General features: G+C 44.7%; 2 long non-coding RNA genes across 2 annotated transcripts in view; both read right to left on the bottom strand.

The window, feature by feature from the left end:
- Window positions 1–2,828, bottom strand: part of LOC116586481 — a 42,997-nt gene extending 40,169 nt beyond the window's left edge. The window contains exon 1 of the long non-coding RNA XR_004284041.1: window positions 2,734–2,828. This is a non-coding gene — a long non-coding RNA (uncharacterized LOC116586481). The remainder of the gene's footprint in view (window positions 1–2,733) is intronic.
- Window positions 2,829–3,064: 236 nt separating this feature from the next.
- LOC116586482 lies at window positions 3,065–23,330 on the bottom strand. Its single transcript, XR_004284042.1, has 3 exons — window positions 23,316–23,330; window positions 19,830–20,355; window positions 3,065–3,206 (listed from the first exon to the last, which is right to left on the bottom strand). It is a non-coding gene; the product is annotated as an uncharacterized LOC116586482 (long non-coding RNA).
- Window positions 23,331–23,647: the final 317 nt, after the last annotated feature.

The raw sequence follows: 23,647 nt of genomic DNA on the forward strand, positions 1-23,647 counted from the left end.
ACTACTCTGGCTCCGCGTCTCCACACCTCTCCTCCAGACAGACACGAGCTTACTTTGCACAAACAGTCATCAGAGCCACCACTTCCTAGTCCTAACAGCCAAGCACAGTGTCTGTCAACTAATGAATGGATAAAGAAAACGTGGTGTATCCTTATCTGGCGACACAAAGAAATGGAGGACTGACAGATGCTTACAACTTGAACACATTATACTAAGTGGAAGAAGCTCATCTTAAAAGGCCCACATAAGGGCTGTGGCATCTAGTGACGAGCACTGGGTGTTGTAGGATTCCATTTATAAGAAATGTCCAGAACAAGCAGATCTACAGAGATAAAACAGATTAATGGAGGGGGAGGGTTAAGGAAATGGGAGCTACCACTAAAGGATATGGGTATCTTTTGGGGTGATGAAATGTTGTGGAATTACAGTGATGATGCTTGTACAACTCTGACTATACTAAGAACTACTGGATCATACACATGACACAGGTTAAGTGTATGGTATGTGAATCATCTTTTTAAAAAGTTGTTACTAAAAAAGGTGGGGGGTGTCAATGACGTCTAGTTCCCCTCCCATTGAATCCAGCCGCCCTTATGACTTGCTTTTGAATGAGAGAATATGCTTTGAACGAGAGAATATTCCTGGGGGTAGACCCAGGAAACGGCTGGCAAACTTTCACTCTCACCCTCTTGGAAATGAGCTGCCATGTAAATACGCCAGGCTAGATCACAAACAACAGGTAGAGAGAGGCCACATGGAGGTAAACCAGGACCCCACTCATGTGAATGAGAACATCTTGGGACACGCCAGCCCCAGCAAAGCTGAATTAAGCCAAGCCGAATTAAGTGACCCCAGGAGAGATCCCATAAAACCAACTCAGAGAGTCAGGAGAATAAATCATTTTTGTTTTAAGCCACGGAGTTTTGGGGTGCTATGCTATAGGATGGATAACTGATATACCACCTCTCCAAGCCCCGGGTTCCACCTCTGTGACATGGGATTAAAGCTACAGGACTCTTGGGAAGGTCACATGAGGCTAACAGCAGGCACCAGCCTCAAGAAATACTAGTTGCTATAGTTATTATTAGTAACTATCATCCCAGGAGCCCCTTGACATACTGCAAATATACTCCCGGGGAGCCCCATTGCCATAAGCACCTGGTACCTCCAACCACAGGGTTTCCAAAAAACTGGTTTCCCAAGAAAAACAAAGCAATTTTTCCTACAATTTCTGTAGTACAAAAAAATTAACTTGGAACCATAAACAGCCTAGGGTTCTGCTTAGATCAGCCATCCACCCAGCTACCTATCCATTCAACACACCTTTATTTTTTATTTATTTTTTTTTTTTAAAGATTTATTTATTTATTTATTTGACAGAGAGAGAGATCACAAGTAGGCAGAGAGGCAGGCAGAGAGAGAGAGAGGAGGAAGCAGACTCCCTGCTGAGCAGAGAGCCTGATGTGGGACTCGATCCCAGGACCCTGAGATCATGACCTGAGCCGAAGGCAGCGGCTTAACCCACCGAGCCACCCAGGCGCCCTCAACACACCTTTATTAAGTCCTTGCTGTTACCAGACACTGATGAACAGCAGCTCAGAAGACTTTCCCACCCCTGAAACAGCAACAGTTACCATATAGGGGGCTGCTAACAGAATGGACTACACACTTGCACTTCAGCTAGAGATGAACCTGAAGTCATAGATAAAATCTAAACTCACCCAGAGAAAAAGGTGATAGGTACACATTCTGAACCAAACCCTCAGTATTCCCATCGGGACTCTGCCCCTTTTAGCAGGGTGATCTGGAGCATATCATTAGTCCCCTCTATGACTTCATGACTTCCCATAAAATGGGAATAACCTCACAGGACTGTTGCAAGGATTAAATGTTAATGTAAATAAAGCTCTCAGGAGTCACTCGACACACAACAAGCACTCGGGAAGAATTAGCATTTTTAAAAACCTGAAGGCACAGTAACACAGCAATTATTCTGCAAACCAAAAGGTCATAGAACAGTCCTAAAAGTCACCCAGACACCCAGCACAGTGCTTCTCAAGACATTTCCTTTCTACTGATACTTTTTGCAAAATGCCAATCACCTGCCCTAATGTCGCAGCCATGTCCAGTTGCTCTCAAAGTTCCTCGCTGGTTATTCGCACTCTCCACTTCTCACAGCCGTCTCCAGACTGGTACTTGTCTGCCCAGGCAACTTGGAGTAGCACTGTCTAGGACACAGGGACAACTCACAGGCCTGCTGAAAACTCAGCTCAGAGGTTCAAGAGAATTACAAAAACACGGAAGTAAAGAAAATCAACCCAACAGCTGGGGCAAGAGGAGGACTTGCGGGTCAACAAACTGAGAGAGAAAATAATCTCGACTGGCCAAATCTAAAAAAAACAAAACCAGCTGCCAGAGCAAGGACCCACCTGGTACCTTCCCCACCAGTACTCCAGAAGGTCCCCTCGGGAAACACGTCGACCAGGAAGTCATCAGCCCCAGAGCGGTAAGAGACATAGAGAAAGTAGGCAGAACTGACTCAGGCCTCCCAAGAAAGAAGTCCTTCTCAAGAATTAGAAACCACCCTAAGCAGTCACCAAGCTTTGAGAACATCAACCATGGCACACAAAGGCCTGAGTTCCTTCTCTACAAGGAAAACATGCAAAAATTTCCTTTGGTGACATGGGACTGTGCCCTCCACACACACACACATATACACCCCGTTCCCAGTACCTGTGGTTTTAGGAGGCTCCTGAGGTCCGCCTTGCCAGCCATACTGTGGGTATCCTTGATAGGGGTACCCCTGAGGAGGTGGGTAGGGTCCCCCCATAGGCCCTGGAGGGCAGCCCCCTGGTCCCATTGGTTGTGGTGGATAAGGTGGGTACGGGGCCGTCGGACCAGGGCCCGGATACGGTGGAGGGTTCCCTGGGTTCATCAGGGACCTGCAGAGTGTACCTAGGAGACAAATATAACAAAAAATTATTTTCATCTAATCCATGGAAATCATTAGTAAAAAAATTTCAACTCAAGAGACCATTTATAAAACACCTTAAAGGTTACAAACCTCTCACAAACCTTCAGTCCTGCCCATTGTTTCTTTCTCACCATTTCCACAATTGACAGACAAGTATCTTCTGTATCTATTTAGTGGCCTTCTGCCTGCCTTCCTCAGTAGACTGCAGGCCTTGAGAGCAGGGACCAATCACCTGTGGGTCATCGCCACGATACTGGAGCTTAGAGTACTGCCCAGTACAAGAACAGCATCTCTTTGTTAATTCTCTGAAATGTCCAGAAATGTGACTGCATAGCTCTAGGAAGAAGACACCAAGTGTAACAGCACTAATTACGAGTCAGATCAGTGGGGGCTAACCCAGCATGAGAAATTCTCCAAAAAAAAAAACAGCGCTGGGCCACGCTGGGATCTTCTAACAAACAACACTACTGCCGTGACCAACAAAGACCCACGGCTCTAAGCAGCTGAGCTGTGTCCTTAGTTCTCGCTGGACAGAGGGCACTCAGATCATCCAAGGTCTCAGGACTCTAGAGAGCTCACCAGGAACCCTCACATTTGTGTTTAATGGCGCCTGTTCTTGGTGGTCTGCTTCTGTGAGGGAAGCCATTGCTTCCCAGCCCCCAAAGACTTGTTAACCATTCTTGACTGGCCTTGAAGGCGTGGAGCCAGCGTCTCCTCTCCATCATCTCTGCAACCCCCGCAGTGCCTGACATGGCAATGACTTGACTAAGAGCATTACTGGGAAATGCAAAGTCCATACTCTGGATGAATGTGGCATCAGTACTCTTGCTACATTGTACTGTTACCCATTTGGAGTACTAATATTTAACTCTTTATCTATTTGAGGATTTTCTATCCCCAACCAAACCCTAAGTTAATAGAAGCAAAACTCTCATAGTCAAAATTTAATAATTTCACTGTTAATTCTTCTTTATAACAGTAATCAATAAATTTGTAAGTGACTATGTCTGTATATGAAGACAAAAATAACCATAAAATAAAGCCTAGAAAAACCAGATTAAAGTATAGTGGACTTCGCAGTCTGCCCACACAACAACCATATCCCCTTCAAAATAGCGGTCAGGTATCCATTCATTCTTCCTTCCGAAACAGCTCCGGGATGAGCCCAGGGTAACCTAAGCCAACCCAGGCCACTCTTTCCCCCTTCGCATCAAGACTAAATTAAGAAGGCATCCAGGACTAAATCAATCCCAAATGGCATTCCTTGGACAATAGGACTGGTTCTGATGTAGTCCGATAATTAAAAGCTAACACACTCCTGACCTTCCCTTCCCCTTAACTCGAGTACAAACACAGTCCAGTGAGGACGCAGCCTGGAGCACTGGTGACAGCCCGGGTGCAGCCCTGAGGAAGCCAGCCCGAAGATGAAGAGGTACTCCAGAAAAACAGAGCCGAAAAGGAAAGTATTCCAGGTGACTTTGTAATGGTTCATAAATCAGGCAGAAACCTAAGCCTAAGCTCAATTACCTCTACAGAATTTCCATTCTAGGAACCAGTGGTAAGTAAGCTAATGTGCCCCTCTGAGTGACATTCCAGCAAGCACACAGTTACACAGTGCTGACCATGCCTGGCGCTGTGCTAGGTAATGGGGGTACAGAGATAAATAGGGCTCAAGTGCATCCCTTGGCACCTGGTTAAAAAAGGGCAAATATAAGGATAGTGAGTTTTAGAAAAGGTGGTAAATAGACAGCTGGGCAGGAATAGGGACTTAAACCCAGGAGGAGGTGAGAGGGTCACTTGAAGGAGGTGATTATAAATTGAAACTAAAATATAGATTCAGAATGGCTTGAAGGTCTCTATTTTGACCACATCTGCATTCTGTTCCTCATGTTAGAGACTTACTTTTCCAGGGGCCTAACAGACACTCAGAAAAAAGTCAAGTTCTTTCCCTTCTCTCCTCTCGGCCAACAGGGCATCACACTCTGACCTGAGAACAGCCTTTCCCCTTATACTAATACGAAGGCTCATGGTGACTAACACTGCAATATCACATGGTTCTGCGGACATGTACATAACCCCAAACCACTTCTGCATTTCCTCTCTTCTACCAAGAAGGCTGTGGAAAACCTAGTGAACCTGGTCTTAAACAGAAATCAAGGGGTTCTTGGGTGGCTCAGTGGGTTAAAGCCTTTGCCTTTGGCTCAGGTCACGATCCCAGGGTCCTGGGATCAAGCCCTGCGTTGGGCTCTCCGCTCAGCAGGAAGCCTGCTTCCCCCTCTCTCTCTGCCTGCCTCTCTGCCGACTTGTGATCTCTGTCAAATAAATAAATAAAATCTTTAAAAAATTAAAAGAAGGAAGAAATCAATCTAATTGACCCTCCCAGTCCCCCAAATGGCCATTTCATTATTCACTTTTTAGGTCACAAAAGTAGAACACAACCATCCTAAGTATGCTTTCAAGTAATTTTGTATATTGGGGGGGGGGCTCCTCTGAACTGAACTAATCCCATCAAAACTGTATTTTGTCTTGATTACTCCAAAAAGACCCTGTAGTCATGATCATTCTCACTCTAGCAAAGTCTGGACCAAACTCTGTAGACATTGTCCTTAAGAACAGCAACCCATGAGAAGAAAAAATAACAGAGTACATACAACTGTTACAACAACAGACCACAATATTTCATTACTTTTCTGGTTCCATTTACTTGCAGCTATTCCCCATTATCCTGTGCTGTTCTCTCTCTGAAACCCTCAAAACTCTTCCCTCTCTCCTTCTCCCTCAATATGTTTCCCCCTCAATTTTGGTATGCACCTCTCTCCCTCTTCCTGAGGAACCACTTCATGTTTAGGGAGAAAAAAAATCCCAGGTGCTACTCACAGAGGCACTTATAAAGAACATAAACCAGCCAGGGCTCCAGCTGCCACACCTCCTGCCCTACTGTGTCCCTATGTTCCCAAGACACCCCGTCATCTTAAAGGGATAAAAATTTGGACCTATCCTCATTTCCCTCTAAATAGAAAAAAAAAAAAATCTCAGTAGGAGAAGAGGGAAAGTCACAGAAACAGCATCTGTGCTGAGATCAAAGAACACGGAGCTGACATTTGCAAAGCACAACTTCACCTAGTGGGAATCAATCAGGAATCCCAAGTGTGTACAAAAGCCAACCCAAGTAAAAAAGATTACCTAGTACAAACCATTTAATGTCATCAAAACACAAATGAGCGTTAAATTCAAGGTATGATACTTAACTCTGTACCATGAACATTTTCCCTTATAAATCTGCTCAGGTGAAATGCAAGCCCTGCTCTACCAGAGTGTGTTACACCACCGAGAGTCAAATGTAAACTGGAAATTGTACTATTAAAGACAAATCAGAGCTCCAAATGGGAAAGCTCAAATTAAGCAGCAGCCAAGATCCCGTAACAGACAGCAACGAACAATGCTAATCGATGATGCCCATCAGGACGGGCTCAAAGTCCCAGCACCAGGGGCCATTCCTCATACAATGAGAAGAGCAGGAACTATGCTTTCAGAAAGTGCTCCTCCGACATAGACCACTAGAAAGGACCTCAAAATAAAAAGCAGAGACACAAGAAAGACCAATATTTTTCAAAGTTGTCATTGTTTTTTAAATTACAAATGACAAGATACCTGGCAGCCTGGCATTTATCCTGAAGGGAGAACAATGAAGAATTTTCCTCTGGAAAAACTAAAAAGTCCCCATGGAAGAAGTATTCCTGTTATCAGTATTGGAGGAGATGCCTAGAAATGACTCACCCAGTCGCTCCACAGCAAAGCCCGTGCACACAGAACTTCTAACTGACTTTTTATTGCCTAATACATAAGTGAATGGACAGAAATGATCAGACATTTGAGTAAAGTCTGCAACATAAAACAGCAAAACAGAATGGGAAGAAAAAAATTAAATATCCAAAAGAAAAATAAATTATGGTACAGCTATATAGGAGTTCTTTTGAATTTTTAACTGTTTTTGAAGGATGATGTGGTATTAAGTATAAAAAATTTTTTTTAGGGGGCCACCTGGGTGGCTCAATTTGTTAACTGTCCAACTCCTGATCAGGCCTCAATCTTGCAGTCATGTGTTCAAGCTCCTCCATAGGCTCCACGCTGGGCATGGACCTTACTGAAAAAAATTTTTCTAAAGCTATATATTCAGCATGGTCCCATTTTCTTCTTTTTTTCCCCAAAGATTTTATTTACTTATTTATTTGAGAGAGAAGCACAAGTGGTGGGGAGGGTGGAGGGACAGAAAGCAAGGGTTTCAATCTCAGAACCCTAAGATCATGACCTAAGACGCTCAACCTACTGAGCCACCCAGGAGCCTCAATCCCATTTTCTTTAAATATTCGTAATTAGATTAACGTACAGAATGAAAAGGCCTACAAAAGACTCATATAGTAGTCACCTAATTGTATAGGAAGGCACCACTACAATTCATAAAGTAAAAATCAGGGGTGCCTGGGTGGCGCATTGGTTGGGCGTCTGCCTTCGGCTCAGGTCCCGCATTGGGCTCCCTGCTCAGTGGGAAGCCTGTTTCTCCCTCTCCCACTCTCCCTGCTTGTGTTCCCTCTCTGGTTGTCTCTCTGTGTCAAATGAATGGATAAATCTTGAAAGAAAGAAGGAAGGAAGGAAGGAAGGAAGGAAGGAAGGAAGGAAGGAAGGAAAAATTAGTCTTTCTAAAAAAAACAGTGCTGGATATTCTTGCAAAGGGGAAAAAAATGAACCCTGATCACCAACCTTAAAAACAAAAAATAATTCATACTACAGCATGGGCCTATATATAAACACTACAACAATCAAGCTTTCACAAGTATATAATATATTCATGAATTTGGCACTATTTACCTTATGACCCAGCAACTCTGCTCTCAGATGTACAGCGAAGTGAAACGAGTGCATAAGAACATTCAAAGCCATTTTATTTATAATAGCCCCAAAATGGAAACCGTCCAAATGTTTGTCCATAGCAAAACACACAGCTTATGGGCTACACAAGAGAAAACTGTCCACCAGTAAATTAAAAAAGAACAATTACTACAAGCACACAGCGGGATGAATCTCACAGACGATGATGAGTAGAAGGAGCCAGATTCAACAGACTTCACACTGTACGATTCCATTTATATGAGGCTTGAGAACAGCCAAAAGGAATCTACAGATATTGACTGGAAGAGGCACAAAGGGAGCCTTCTGGGATGATGGAAATGTTCTACATCTTGAGCTGAGTCATGTTTACATGAATACTACAAACTCATTGAGTTGTACATTAAGATTTTCACACTTTAAGCTGCACAGCAACAGCAGACAGACAGAATGTGGCTAGGAGGAAAAAACAACATTTATAGTGGTTTTTCCTGGGTGCTGCAATTATGGGCAATTGTTATTTACTTATATTCTTCTGTATTTCCTAAAATTTCAAGAAGGGAACCTATACAGTCAAAAAAAAAAAAATGTGGTTCTCTTAGTGCTTTTGGATACTTTCATGCTACTCACTTTTTTCTTAGCCACTAGCATGCCTCTGTAGACATCCTATCTACCTATGCAGCACCCTGATATCCCTTCCCACTGCTTATCTAACTCTTGTTGGTAACCTATTTTCTATCTGCTCTTTACTGCTTTTTACAATAATTTCTGCAATTATGATTCTTTTCTCACAAGATATTTGGCTACTTAAGTTCTTTCAGTGGTTTTGTTTTTTGTTTTTTTCTGCTTCAAACTAAGATGTCACTTGACTGAGTACCAGACACGGGGTTAAAAAAAAGAAAAGAAAAGAAAAGAAAATTCTCATGAATGCATGGAGACTTCCCCCACCTTGAAACCGTTCTTGTCGTCAAAGCCAGAAGTTATGCTTATCCTTCCATTCTTATGTATATTCCTTCGGAATTTATAAAATTATCTTTAAAGTTTAAAAGCATGAGAGCAGATATTACTCTAAAAACCTCCCTCTGTGTCTTTTTTTTTTTTTTTTAAACTCCCTCATTAGCTGGCCTTTTAACAGTATCTTTGTGAAAAGATTTATATTGTAGGTCCCTCACTTTTCCTTGATTCTCATACCCATAATTTTGGGTATGGTTTGCTGGGCTAAAAAAAGCTTTAGAATTACTGGTTTTGTGTTGCTCTGTCCTCTTAGGTTTACAGTTTTCATTGAATTTTAGCACTGACGTGTTGGTTTATTCCGTTCACACAGTCTTCTGTTCACTCCACAAATATTTCCAGAAGCACCCACTAGGAGCCAGCACCAGTGGTTCAAGGCACTATGGAGATAAAGGTAAGCAAGAAACAGCTTCTACTGGGACTCGTGAGGGAGGCAGACATTAACACCAGCAATTATGAAACCAAGCTGAGAGAGAGGAAGCACTCAGTACAGCTGACCTCGAGGTAGAGACAACAGATCAGGAAAGTCAAACAGAGCTTCTGGGAAGAAGTGACTATCACACTGAGAGTCCAGCAAAAACAGAAATCCAACTACTCATCCTTCACCCTCTGGTCAGATACAAAAATCTGTGAGAAAAACCTGAGCACACCGGAGTTGAAAGGGTTCAAAATGGCCTAAGCAGACAGAATGAGACCGGGCCAAGGGTCAGTTCGCAAAAGTCCCTGCTAAGAATAGACTTCTCAGGATCACTGCAGCTTCCTTTTGTGTGCGTGCGTGTTTAAAGATTTTATTTATTCATTTGTCAGAGAGAGAGAGATCATGAGTAGGGGGGAGTGGCAGACAGAGAGAGAAGCAGGCTGAGCCAGGAGTCCAACTCAGGACTTCATCCCAGGACCCTGGGATCACGACCAGAGCCAAAGGGAGACGTTTAACCAATGGAGCCACCCAGGTGCCCTTGCAGCTTCCTTTTCTATACTTGTACCTCTTGTAAAAGGATTCATGTAACCTTACTTACATTTCCCTTCTGATGCTATTGGCAAACCTCATCATTTGTTTATTCCATAATAAACAACATTCATTGATATGAAGGACAAGAGAACCTGGTCCCATGGATATGAGAGAACAAACCCTAGCTGGCTTGCTCTTGCCCTTCAGTACTGCTAATCATAAAAATAAAATGGTCATTTCCACTTGTCTGTTATTGCATCAGATGGAAAATGCTGGAAGTTCTCCAAATTTCTAGGGTATAGTGAGTATAGCTTGGCTCTTCAGACTATACAAAATTCACTTTGGGGGGTCACCTGAATGAGTTCTGCAATTCTACCAGAATAGGCACAAGAAGCCTGACTGAACGGCCCCCCTAGTCCAGGAAGTTGTGCCACACTCATGCGCAACGAGCAGGGAGGAGAAGTAGCGGCCTCAACTCTGAGCTCCAAAGCCCCAGTCACAAGAATGAGCATTCGAGAACCATGGGCCCACACCTCGGAGGAACCTACTCCTGACCTGGCCTACCTGACACAGGAGACTTGGGGAATAGTAACTGGAGGGATTTGCCTTTTAAATACAGTAGTGACGTGCCCAACCACAGAGCAACGGCAGGAAACCTCTGAGAGTTAACAATTATCACAACATGGGCAAGATCTTTGATTTTTGTAGCTTGCTCACCATTTCTAACACATTTTGCTGTGTTACCATTTCCTAAGCTGCTTTTCGTTGGGGGGCAAGCTCTAAGGACATAACTTGCAATGTTACTTCCGCATTGTTGAAATACTGATTCTGGTGTTGACCTCCCAAATATTACCAGTCATCCCCTATCTCATTCAGGACCATCTGCTTGACAGAGTTCTACTCGGTACTGTGCTGTTCTCACAAAGTCGATGAGTGAATATTAGAGCATGTCTTTGGTATCAGTATTCTGGCTTGTGGCCTCTTTGTGGAGGACAAAATGACACAGAGCCCAAAAATGGCACCTTCCACTGAACAAGGGCATCAAAATGCACGTGAAAGGAAAAAAAAAAATAGCGTATCATCTGTCTCTGGAGGCCCTGTCCCTGAGTAATGAAGACCTTCATTCCTGACACACAAACTGCAAAGGAACCTAAAATCCTACCAACTATTTATTAATATGCTTTGCTAATGCCATTCAGGTAATTGCTTCAGGCCACCATCCCAAACATTAAGCTAACACAAAGATGTAAGCCCACTCAACCTGTCCTGATACATTAGGAGTAGTAAAGTCTGAAAAGTCATCCCACATTAATTATCCACAGTACTTCAACACTATTTGAAAATATGATTATAGTTGGGGCACCTGGGTGGCTCAGTCAGTTAAGTGGCCAACTCTTGGTTTCACCACAGGTCATGATCTCAGGGTCACGAGACTGAGCCCCAAGTAGGGCTCTGTGCTCAGTGTGCAGTCAGCTTGAGATTCTCTCTCCCTTTACTGTTGCTCCTCCCCTCTCGGTCTCAGTCTCAGAAAAATAAAATCTTAAAAAAAAAAAGAAAAGATGACTATAGCCAATCAATCTTGCCTCCTTCCAACATTAAACTCAGTGTGCAGATTTTAGTGTTCTTCTAGTCTTGGAGACTTTGAGGGAATCCCAAAAAGTTCTCTTCAAGAGAGGGTAACATACCCACCGAAACTGTTTGTATAGCTGTCTATAAAGAACCTCTTGCTGGATCCAAAGTTGTATAAAATCTAACATCTATAACATTTATTAAATGGTCCTTAAAAAAATAATTGCTACATCAAAAGGTCTCTCAACAACTGAAATAGCCTACCTGAGCTGCCCAGGCATTGGTATTGCATTCCTCCCTAATGTTTGGAGGAAGCATCCCCCCCCCTTTTTTTAAAATATTTATTTATTGAAAGAATGAGAGAGAGAGAGAGAGAGAGAGAGAGAGCACACATGAGCAGAGGGAGGGCCAGAAGGAAAAGCAGACCCCCAGCTAAGCAGGGAGCCCGATGTGGGGCTCAATCCAAGGACCCTGGGATCATGACCTGAGCCGAAGGCAGACACTTAACCGACTGAGCCACTCAGGCACCCCGAAACAGCTTTTCTTTTTACTTAGGGACCATCCTGTTTTCATACATACTCTTCAAGAAAAGCATGTTTTTAAGTGAAACATTAAATAAATAAAAACACCTTATTCTTTGAACCAGCAATTCCATCTTTAGGATTTTATCTTACAGATAAACACTAGCTCTGGAATGCAAAAAAAATTTTTTTATACACACAATTTTAAACCCTCTTTACAGATATTACAGCACTTATCACAGCTATATAACACATCACACACACAGGCACACACAAACACACACACACAAAATGTATAAAATCCCCCCCAACGAAAAATGGTTTAACCATTCCCCCATGGGAATGGTTAAACAAACCATGGAACTTACAAGCCATGGCATTATAATTTGGCCCGTAAGAATGAGGTAGAATTACGTGTGCTGATATGGACAGGTGTCAACATCCTGAAAAAAGCAAATTGCAACAAAACACATTCTACTGCCCCATTTGAGTTTAAAAATAAAGTTCTATTTCTAAACCTGAATACATTACAGTTATATTAATGAATATAATTATTCATTTAACTGTATTTTACACACACACACACACACACACACACACACACACACACACACTTTCCACATATATTTAACAATGGAAGTTAAAACCCCTGCCGATCAGCTTCGGGTAAAGTCTACCACATGGCTTTGGGGAGAAAATAATCCATTTCATCATAAGTAGAAAGCCATGCTTCCAACAACTATCCAACGACTACTGAGAAAACATTCTGTTCTTGTCACCACCTGAAAACCCCAGCTCCAGATCAGGATCAACTGTTACAAACAGTCTCATGGATTCCAGGACCACCTCAGCAAGGACCTCTTTTCCAGCCTTCATTAGTCACGTATGGTCCTCTGCAGAGACCACAGGCCTACCTGGATGTAGGACTTACTTCTGCCTTTAGCTTCTGGAAGGACTCCCTAATGGTGGACCTCAGCTTATCTGACAGCTCCCTATAATGCCAGCAAATCCCAACCACCACCGCCCTCCCCACACCACTGGGACCCATATTTGGGGGAAAGACACCTCCAGCCTCATCCAACCACTCAGCTCAGGGACTCTGGTCAGTAACCCAGCTACAGTGTTATCTGAGAGCCAGTGGGGAAGTGAAGGTTGGCTCCTCCTCAGAAAAAAAGGTTGGGGACCTCTGAATTACATCTAGTCACTGGGACATATGGGACAGCATTATAACTCCGGAACTTCAAACAGCCAGCCCTCAAAGTGACAATGGAGAGAAAATGAGGCCCAGCAAGAGGCAGCAGGGAAAAAGAAAGCAGCAGTGAACAGAAGGGACAGAAAAAGGGAAGAAGGCTATTAACACAGAAAGTGAGTTGGGGACATGAAAGAAGAGGTTAGAGCACAGAGAGGAGGAGAAGGACCCAACTCTGCCCCCTGCCAAGTTAAGAGGACGCATTATAAAGAGACAGGTCCATCGCTCCCAACAAGCCTGACAAGGCCACTTCCCAGGCCAGGTCCCCCACCAGCACAGCCCCTGCAAGACTGGCTCCCCTGCCCCCTCCCAGAGCATTAGATTAGGCTTTGTGGGAAATTTGAAATCCCGATGGCTTAGAAAGAGGCCCCCATAGCTTAATGTGGTGGCAATTTAAGTAAGCATTGCAGGTTTCTGCCAGCTCCCGGGCCAGCCAGGGCTCTGCTTTACCAGTAGCCCGCTCTCCTGACCCTCGGAACAAAGGAGCAACCCCATCAGCGCTGTGGGGGCGCCTCTTAATGGGCCAGAGGGAATATCATGTCACATCAGCCAGAGCCACTGCTGCCTACCATGTGCCCATGTGGGCCACCCTAAGAGACCAGACCAGCCCCAAGCAGCAAGATCTCTCCTCCTTTCTTCATCTTCACTGGCCTTTTAGAGTGAAAGGCAATAAGGCCCAACCAAGGTTCAAAAAAAACAAATGCTAAGGAATTCCAGATTTCTGTCAGTAACATCCACAAAGAGCTATGATGTATGAGGGAGACAAGGGGCTCAAAGTAGTGGCGGGCATTGATGAGTTTAAAACAAAAACAAAAACAAAAAACTGCAATCCACCCAGAAATAAACCCACACTTATATGGCCAATTAATCTACAACAAAGGAGGCGAGAATATACAATGGGGAAAAGACAGTCTCTTCAGCAAATGGCGCTGGGAAAACTGGTCAGCCACATCCAAAAGAATGAAGCTGGACCACTTTCTCAGCATACACAAAAATACTCAAAATGGATTCAAGATTTAAATGTGAGACCTGAAACCACGAAACTCCTAAAACAAAAACCATAGGTAGTGAATTCTTTGACACTGGTCATAGAAACATTTTTCTACATACGCTTCCTCAGGCAAGCAAACAAAAGCAAAATTAAAGTATTGGTACTAAAGCAAAATAAGAAGCTTTTGCCGGCGAAAGAAACCATCAATAAAAATTACTAAAAAGGAAAAGATATTTGCAAATGATTGATTTGATAAGGGGTTAATATTCAAAATCCATAAAGAATTTTTTAAAAAGACACATTCACACACGCATATATGATCTTATACAACTCAACATCAGAAAAACAAATCCAATTAAAAAATGAGCAGAGGACCTAGAGACATTTTTCCAAAGAAGACATACAGATGACCAACAGACACTTGAAGAGATGCTCAATGTTCCTCATTATCAGGAAAATGCAAATCATACCCACAATGACATAGCACCTTACACCCATCAGAAAGGCTAGAGTCGAAGACACGAAATAACAAAAAATAAGCAGCAAAAAACAAAGACAAGAAATACCAAGAGTTGGTGAGGATGTGGAAAGGAGACCTTGTGCATTGCTGGTGGGAATTCAAACTGATGCACCACTCTGAAAACCAGTATGGAGGTTCCTCAAAAAGTTAAAAATAGAATTATCATATGATCCAATAATTTCACCACTGGGTATTTACCCAAGGGAAACAAAACAACTAATTAAAAAAGATATATGCACCCTATGCTTATTGCAGCATTATTTACAATAGGCAATATACGGCTAGAGCCCCTTGTTGGCTTAGTCTTAATCTTGGGGTTTTGAGTTGATATACGCTCCCTGAATGATCCTGCCCCAAGTCCCAATACAAGCTGACTGGTAAAGCACTGTAGACAGCATTAAAAATTTAATGTGTCATGGGTGCCTGGGTGGTTCGGTTGGTTAAGTGTCTGACTCTTGATTTCAGCTCAGGTCTTGATCTCAGGGTTTTGAGTTCAAGCCCCACATTGAGCTCCACGCTGGGTGTGGAGCCTACTTTAAAAAAATAAAATAAGGGGCGCCTGGGTGGCTCAGTGGGTTAAAGCCTCTGCCTTCAGCTCAGCATCAGGCTCTCTGCTCAGCAGGGAACCTGCTCCCCCGCTCTCTGCCTACTTGTGATCTCTCTCTGTCAAATAAATAAACAAAATCTTTAAAAATAAATAAATAAAAATAAAATAAAAATTAATGTGGCAAAAGTCTAGCACCTCTTCCCAGGTCATCTTCTTCCCAAATAACTTTGTTGTTAATTGTTCCCCATCCCTATCTTTCTTTGAACAATGAGACCATGTGGTCTGATAGTTTTCAGTAATGATATATTTTCTGGGCCAGCTTTCTGGGGATGACTAATGATTCTTTAGCATAAATCAGAGAACTAATGATAGGCATTGTGAATACAGCATTACTCCTCAATGAGTAAATTCAGGTAGATCAAACTCTCCTCCCACCATGAATACCAACACTGCCTTAAACCATTTAACTGAAAGGCTTCACAAAAATATAAATCATCCCTTGTTTTTGGCAAAGTCATACTACGGAATTGCTGTCCACAGAGACTGTATTCAAACCACCTGTCTCCCCTGCTTTAGAAGTAAGGGCCCATCAAGTTTCCTAACTCAGGTTCCGAGGCCTAAATCAATACTAATATTCTACCCATGTCTCTTAAAAACCACACAAGAAATCATTCCAAGTTCATTTCCTTTTGAAGAGTCCTTTGTAAATAGTGCACAAAGTGGTGTGACCCTTTTTGGCTGGAGACTCAACTCATGCCCAATCCCCTTGCTTCTGTACTGCTGTTTAATTGCTGACTCCCACTTTATAGCCAAGCCAATTAGTAGCCTTGGCCAAGTGCTGGGAGCTTGGAGGCTTGTAACTCCATGCTGCCTGAGAAACACAAGAAGCCTTTCCCATCAGAATTTTCCTCATGTGAAAACCATGCCTAGCCAACAAATGCCGGAAGTCTAAGAGATGGAGACTGTAGTTCTGTCCAGTTCCTGGGCACACCACTAAGCATATGAGTATCTGAGTAGCAGGACCAGCGGATTGACACAGGATATGGGAATTTTAAGAGAGGACTATTTCATTCCTCAATTAATTTATGAAGTATTATTACCACTTTTATTTCTGATGAGAATAACTAACTCCTTTAGAGCTGACAGGATATTGGGTAGAAAGCTCCAGAAAGCTCCACACCTGGCTAAGTTACTGGCTTACTCTAGGCACTCTAAGAGAACCAAAAAAGAATGGGGAAACCATCGAACTGATTTCCTTATGAAACATAAACTTGCATTTACCCTCAGGCCTCCAGGTGTTGATTATAGGTTTATCGATAACCAAATACCACAGAAAAAGCCAACAAAACACCTTAGAGTCTGAATAAGGATTTCAACAAAATTTCGAATGTTCACCTCTTTTTTATTTCATTTCATCTCAAAATACACCATTCAGCTGTGGCGGTGTCATAGCCAATGAGGTTTATCTGAAGCATGATTATTGCTAACTGAAAAGATTCAGTTTTGGAAGAACTCAAATTTCATACACGCCTCTCATTAATTCTCCTTGGTACCTCTGCGAAGGGAGTTCTAACTATTATCCCGTTTCAAGGTCGAGGAATGTTTCTCTCCCAAGAAAGGACAGCCTGCCGGGAGGGCCCTGGGTGACAAAGGGCAAGGCTAAGAATTCTCCTAGCTCAGTCTCTGGCCTGTACCCCGGCCTTGCCTCTCACCTTGGCTCCTAGCCCCTTATGCGACAGCATTCCCGTTCCTCAACACAGAACAGCCAGCCCCGGTGTGTATCATACTTAGGTTTAGGGAAACACATGAAAATATTTTTCCTGACATCATATTCTCTACCAGTGGGAAAACTTGTGTGGGTGGCATGGATGAATGAAACAGAAAATTTCCCAAAACTCTTGGCCTACTTAATGGCCCTGACAACACATAGTTAGAGTGTTTGGGGGGTGGGGGTGGGCTGTTTCTTTTCAAAGGAAGCATGATTAGTCAGCTGGTTCAAATACGTCCAAAGAGTTTAGAAAATGGTTAACAATCCTTTTTAAATGTGGCCGAGAAATCTAACCTTCAAAGATTCTAAATATTACAGGACTCCTGCAAAGATCCTTAAAAACCATTATCACAAAAGCCCTACCACCTGTAGGAAAAACTCCTCAGCGAGTACTTCATGGTAAATGCCCATTGCTCAGGTGATCTATCATAAAACTTATTTCACAGAGAATGGCCTCACTGATCTGAAGGGAGGGCCATTTTCCCTAAGTGCCACCCCCCTGGATTTGCCCTCCCTTGAGTACTGTGCTGGTTTGGGGGGCACAAAAGTTGCCGCCACCTTCCCAAGTTCTCTGCCGTTCCCTAAACTACCTTCTACTGTACAGGATCCCTAGAGGGCCAATTCTATTTTCTGCAGCAAACATAACACAAACTGGTGGGAAGGTTCAGCCATTTCACATTCTCCCAGAAAACAAATTGCTAAGGTTCAGTATAAAATGGAAAGCAGCGACTTTTTTTTTTTTTTTTTTTTTTTTTAAGGTCACAGAATCAGCACATTTCAGAACTGGGAAAAAAACATAAATCAGCAAATCGTTACTCTTAAATAATCAAAATTTTTTGTTTCTTGGGAAGCCTGGGTGGCTCAGTCAGTTAACCGGCTGGCTCTTGATTTACCTCAGGTCATGATTTCAGGGCTGCAGGAACAAGTCCCTGCATGGAACTCTGCCTGGAGCCTGCTTGAGAGTTTCTCTCTCTTCCTCTCTCTCTCTGCCCCTCCCCGCCACTCACATGCCAGCATTCTCTCTTAAAAACAAAAACAAAAACAAAAAACCTTGAGGGTGCCTGGATGGCACCTTCAGTTAAGCATTTGCCTTACGCTCAGGTCATGCCAGGTTCAGGGATTTAGACCTACAAGGGCTCCTTGCTGGGTGGGGAGCCTGCTTCTCCCCTCCCTGTGCCTGCTGCTCCCCCTGCTTGTGCTCCCCCTTCTTGTGCTCTCTCACACACGCTCTCTCTGTGCCAAATTAATTAATTAAATTTTTAAGAAAAATTGTTTCTCAGGAAAGTAAGGCAAATGGCCAATTAACACTTAAACGGCCTTAAGCTGAGAAGCCCACAAGAGGAAGGGGGCATGTATGAAAGAGCACCTCTTAGTTCTGCGATTAACGAAAAACATGAGACTCCTTTCAGTTTCCCCAATGTTCCATTTCATGTTTTGGGCATGGATTATCCTTTAATAACTTTCCCCCATTAACTCTTCTACCAATCACTTGGCATTTGGTTTCACTTTGGGGATAATGAGTGTTTATAAGACACTGAAACCTCTGAAGGCCAAGTGCTGTGGACAATACAATCCCGTGCTTAACGAGGGGGACAAGCTCACAGGTAGACATTAAATCCCGTCAAAAGAGAAAAGAGGATCCCAAGACTAGTTCAGTCAGTAGAGGAACAATTCTTGATCTGGGAGTTTTAAGTTCGAGCCCCACCTTTGGTACAGAAGTTACTTAAAAAAAAAAAAAAAAGCAATAAGAAAATGGGTGCTTCCTTTTCCTGACAAGGATTTTTTTAATTTAACACTGGCTGGAGTGGAGGCACTTGGTTGTCGGCGTCCTTGTTATATTTCATAAGCAGGGGTCGCAGAATCCCAACAGGCCAGAGTTCTAGGCGTTGTCACCTCTTTCCCAGGCTGTCCCAGCAGCCTCCTCAGCGTCTCCCCATCCCAGTGTTCCCCTTACCCCAACACAGCCCACGATTCAGTGGCTCCCAAACCCTCAACCGGGCACTCAAGAGTTTTTCCTAACCAGCCCTAACCTAATTCTCCGAAGTTTTTTGTTGTTGTTTGCTTGTTATTTTTCCCAAAACAGCCCTAGCCCTTGGTCTAGTCAGTCACCCAACAGTCTCGTCTTTCCTTCACCTCCTGCGCAAGGCTCACGGTCTCCTTCCGCGGAGGTCCTCTTTCCCTCTCTCTATTCTTCCATCCCCCAACCGCTGCGGGGAGATTAGTCCTCAACCCTCAGGACTCCACTCAGATTTCACCTACACCAACAGGTCCACTGAGATCCCAGTTACCCCCCTCTCAAGAATCAGGATTCCTTCGCCTCCCTAACACCTTCTCTGAACACCCCGACCTCTGCTCTCACAAGAGGGGCTCCCGAGCGGCCTCCAGGCCCCCGGCAGCGTCTCAGAAATCGCAGCCCAAGGCGAAGAGCTGCAGAAGCCTCCCGTACAAATCCCCCGGGACGGGGTGTGGCGGTCCCCGCTTGGAGCACGCCGAATCCGGGCATGGCGAGACCCGCTGAAATGCGGAGCCCCTTCAGACCACAGCCCAGTGGCCGGCCGGCCGGCCGGCGCAGGATCTCCACCCTCCCAGCCTCCAACAGCGGCGCGGCGACTCAGAACCGGACGAACAGCCGCGGGGCTCCTGGGTGGGCTTTGCGCCGGCTCCCGGCCCCTCCCCTGGGGCTGCGCACACCCCATCCTAAGTCGGTCCGTCCCGTCCCGGTGCCTGCCGCCCTAGGGGTGCTCTTTGGGGGGCTCGCGGGCGCGCCAAACCTCCGAAGGGCCCTGTCCGCGCCTTACCCGCTCCCCGGTTCCAGCTAGGCTGGGCCTGCCTCCGCCCCGACTCACCTCTCCTCTTCTCGAATCCGTAGGGCACTGGTTTGGTAGAGACCTGACCCGACCAGATGAGACCGCACCAGATGCTCCGCACCTGCCACCGAGCGAGAGAGGAGCAGCGGCGAGCCTGACGTCACCGCTGCCCGGAGCGCCTAGAGCTCCGAGTCACCTGATCACCCCGGCAACGCGCGCGGGGCGGGGCGAGGCGGGGGGCGGCGTCACAGCACGAGCCCCACCCCCAGCCGGCCGGCCTCTGGGCGCCTCCGGGAGCGCTCCGGGTCGCTTGGCTTGGTGAGAACCCGAGGCGGGATCTGGGCTTTCCTGCTCCTTCCTCTGAGCTGGGGTGGACCTGAGACTCCCAACAGGCACTCGTTTCAGGTTGGATCAGTCACGAAGACTCCAGATGATTACCCATCTCCGCTACGACAGGTGCCTGGCTGCCCCCGTTGTAGCCCGCTCAGGCTGGGTTCACTGTAGGCCTCTCCTCCTGGTGTCTTCTTGGTCTACACCCGCATAGTCCGGAATTCGTGAGCTGGACCTGAGAGGAGTCGGGCTATGGCTAACTGGATTGCTCTCTGGCAACTTTTCCTCATTAATGTCACAGCAAGTAGTGCAGCTTTTTCTAGAGAATGTAGTAAGACCTCATTCTTTCAGGCGCAGGCCCAAGACTTCCTGTCCTAAAGGTCTTCTTCTGTTCCAATAGGGAGAGAAATGACTGAAACACTCCCAGAGCAAAGTCGAGGGAAAACCTGCAAGTCCTACTTGCAAAGATTTTTTTTGTTACTCATTTTAGAAATTGATTTTTCTCTAATGTACTCCCCTTGCTTGCTACAGCCATAGGCATACACCTCTGTGACTGATGTAGACCATCAGCTTCAAAGTGAGACTTTAACATCCCATGGAGGTTTCAGCTTGAGAACCACTTTTTATCTCCTCCCTTGGCTTCTTGCTGATTGAATTTCATTTTAGTTTTACTCTCTTATTCCCTGCGCTGCTGTGGAGGTTTCATATATAGTGTCCTTCCTTCTCAAACTATAGGATTTTAGACCTGTCAAAGAGAAAAACCATGGGCCCCAAAAGGTGTCACTTTGTCCAAGTCACCAAACCCAGGCTTTTTTTCTTTTTTAAGATTTTTAAAGGGGCGCCTGGGTGGCTCAGTGGGTTAAGCCTCTGCCTTCGGCTCAGGTCATGATCTCAAGGTTCTAGAATCAAGCCCCGCATGGAGCTCTCTGCTCAGCAGGGAGCCTGCTCCCCCCCCCCACCTCTCTGCCTACTTGTGCTCTCTATCAAATAAATAAGTAAAATCTTTTAAAAAAAAGATTTTTGAAAATCTTTTAAAAAATAAATAAGTAAAATCTTTTAAAAGATTTTTTTAAAAAGATTTTTTAAAAGATTTTACTTATTTATTTGATAGACAGTGAGAGAGAGCGTGAACGAGGAGAAGGTCAGAGGGAGAAGCAGACTCCCCATGGAGCTGGGAGCCTGATGCGGGACTCCATTCCGGAACTCCAGGATCATGACCTGAGCTGAAGGCAGTCGTCCAACCAACTGAGCCACCCAGGCGCCCCTAAAAAAAAAGATTTTTAAAAAGTTATTTATGATAGAGAGAGAGAGGGAACACAGCACAAGGGAGGTGAAGATGGAGAACTAGGCTCTGCGCTGAGCAGGGAGCCTGATATGGGGCTTGATCCCAAGATGCTGGCTGGGATCATGCCCTGAACTGAAGGCAGAAGCTTAACGACTGAGCCACCCAGGCACCCCAAAGTCAGGCTTAATAACACAACGTAATTGCAGTTTCAACCTTTGCCAGAAATGTGGTCAGGAATTTCCTGATAAGCACCAATGAGGCAATCTGTCACGTGGCACTCTCCATCCCTCAAAGGAGGGTGGGGTAATCTGCATTACAGGAATCCCGCTACTCTACCCCTAACGGAATATCCTTTCTCTTCTTTTGCTAATAACTTCCTTGCTCCAACCTCACTCCTATGAAAAAAATCTCTTCCATTTTGTACAAATCCCCTCTACTAGGTAGATGGGATGCTGCCTGATTTAGGAATCATTTATTAAAGCCAATTAGACCTAAAAGATAAAAAAGTTATTTTACAATCAGTTTCTAGTGAGCACCTTTTGGCGTTTCCCAGCTAACTGGCAATGCCCAGCTGACTGAGACATTGTCTTTGAAGATCAGGAGTTGATGAATAGTATGTCTCATATCAAAGTACCACCTGTACTGTTTACTATTTACTTAATAGCTTAAAGTGATACTTTTTCTTTTATACATTTGTTTTTAAAAGAAATGCATATAAATGGGAAAAAAGACAGTTGTGAGGGGTGCCTGGGTGGATCAGTCAGTTGATCAAATGCCTTCTGTTTGGGTCATGATCCCAGGGTCCTGGGATGGTGGAAACCCAAGTCGGGCTCCCTGCTCAGCAGGGAGTCTGCTTCTCCCTCTCCATCTGCTGCTCTCTTTGCTTCTGCTCTCCCTCGCTCTCTCTCTCAAATAAATAAATAAAATATTTAAAGGGGAAAAAAAAGACCGTTGTGAAAGGTAGAGAAGAATCATGGCTTCAGACAAAGTATTAGCTCTACTAACAGAAGAGACTGAAAACATGACCCCAGGGTCCCAAAGGGAAGAGATGAGTGGGCAGGAAGATGCTGGGAGCAGGGCAGGGCAGGGAGAACTGGATTGTATGGCAGATCTGAAGAGGGGAACTCCATATGGAGGTGGGGGGGTGCGGAATTGAGCCAGAATGAGGTTTGAGGGAAATGGTGGAGGGTAAACATGCTGAGAACCAAGACAGAGAAGGGGTTGGAGAGAAAGGAGAAACACCAGGGGTTTAGGGACAGAGGCCTATTAGCCTCTGAGGAATGAAGGTCACTCACACAACACCCCAAAACCACATTTGGACCATCAGGGGTAAGATCCACCCTTTACAGAAACTAGTACAGAGTAACTGATGCAGAGCTCATCTGTTCCTAGGTATACTCTGACAGCAAGACTTTTTGGCTAGAAAATTTTCCAGGCCTTTGGGAGCAAGCATATGCTGCTGAGGTTCTAATGAAGGCAGGGCAAGGTGAGGAAGGGGGTATAAGGCAGGGATAAGCGTCTTTAAAGGGAGGAAAGCTTCTCAGGCAAGTTGGGACAAATGGAGGCTGTGCTGGGGAAGAAGAGATGATGAGACACATTTTCAGTAAGGTCCCTCGCCACTCCCCCTTTTACTGAGTGGGTAGGAATTGAGAGGGCTTGACTATCAAAAGAAAAACAGGGGTGCCTGTGTGGCTCAGTGGGTTAAAGCCTCTGCCTTCGGCCCAGGTCATGATCCCAGGGTCCTGGGATTGAGCCCCACATCGGGCTCTCTGCTCAGCGGGGAGCCTGCTTCCTCCTCTCTCTCTCTCTCTGCCTGCCTCTTCGCCTACTTGTGATATCTCTCTCTGTCAAATAAGTAAATAAAATCTTAAAAAAAAAAAAAAGAAAAAGAAAAACAGAACATTTCCCACCTTTACATCCATCTCCACATCCATAGTAAAGGAGGGTTCTCATGTGAGTACAAACCCAGAAAATGTTGCTGGCAGCAGCCAAGAACCCAAGAGACATGGCCAGGTTATACATCCCATGTGGTTCTTTTCTAGAATTTGACCTCAAGGCCCAGAACTCAGCAGCCGGACAGTGGTAGAAGTTGCTGGAGTTTCACCAGGTTTCTTCACACAACAGCAGCGAGTTGCCTTCCATTCCTGGAAATAAAGAAAAATGTCTGTGTAGAAGGCCCTGACAAAGCATATTTTCTGTAAAAGTTCATTAGCCACAGAGCTGCAATGGATTTTCCACATAC

Source organism: Mustela erminea, chromosome 3 (genome assembly GCF_009829155.1).
Source record: "Mustela erminea isolate mMusErm1 chromosome 3, mMusErm1.Pri, whole genome shotgun sequence".
Taxonomy (NCBI): domain Eukaryota; kingdom Metazoa; phylum Chordata; class Mammalia; order Carnivora; family Mustelidae; genus Mustela; species Mustela erminea.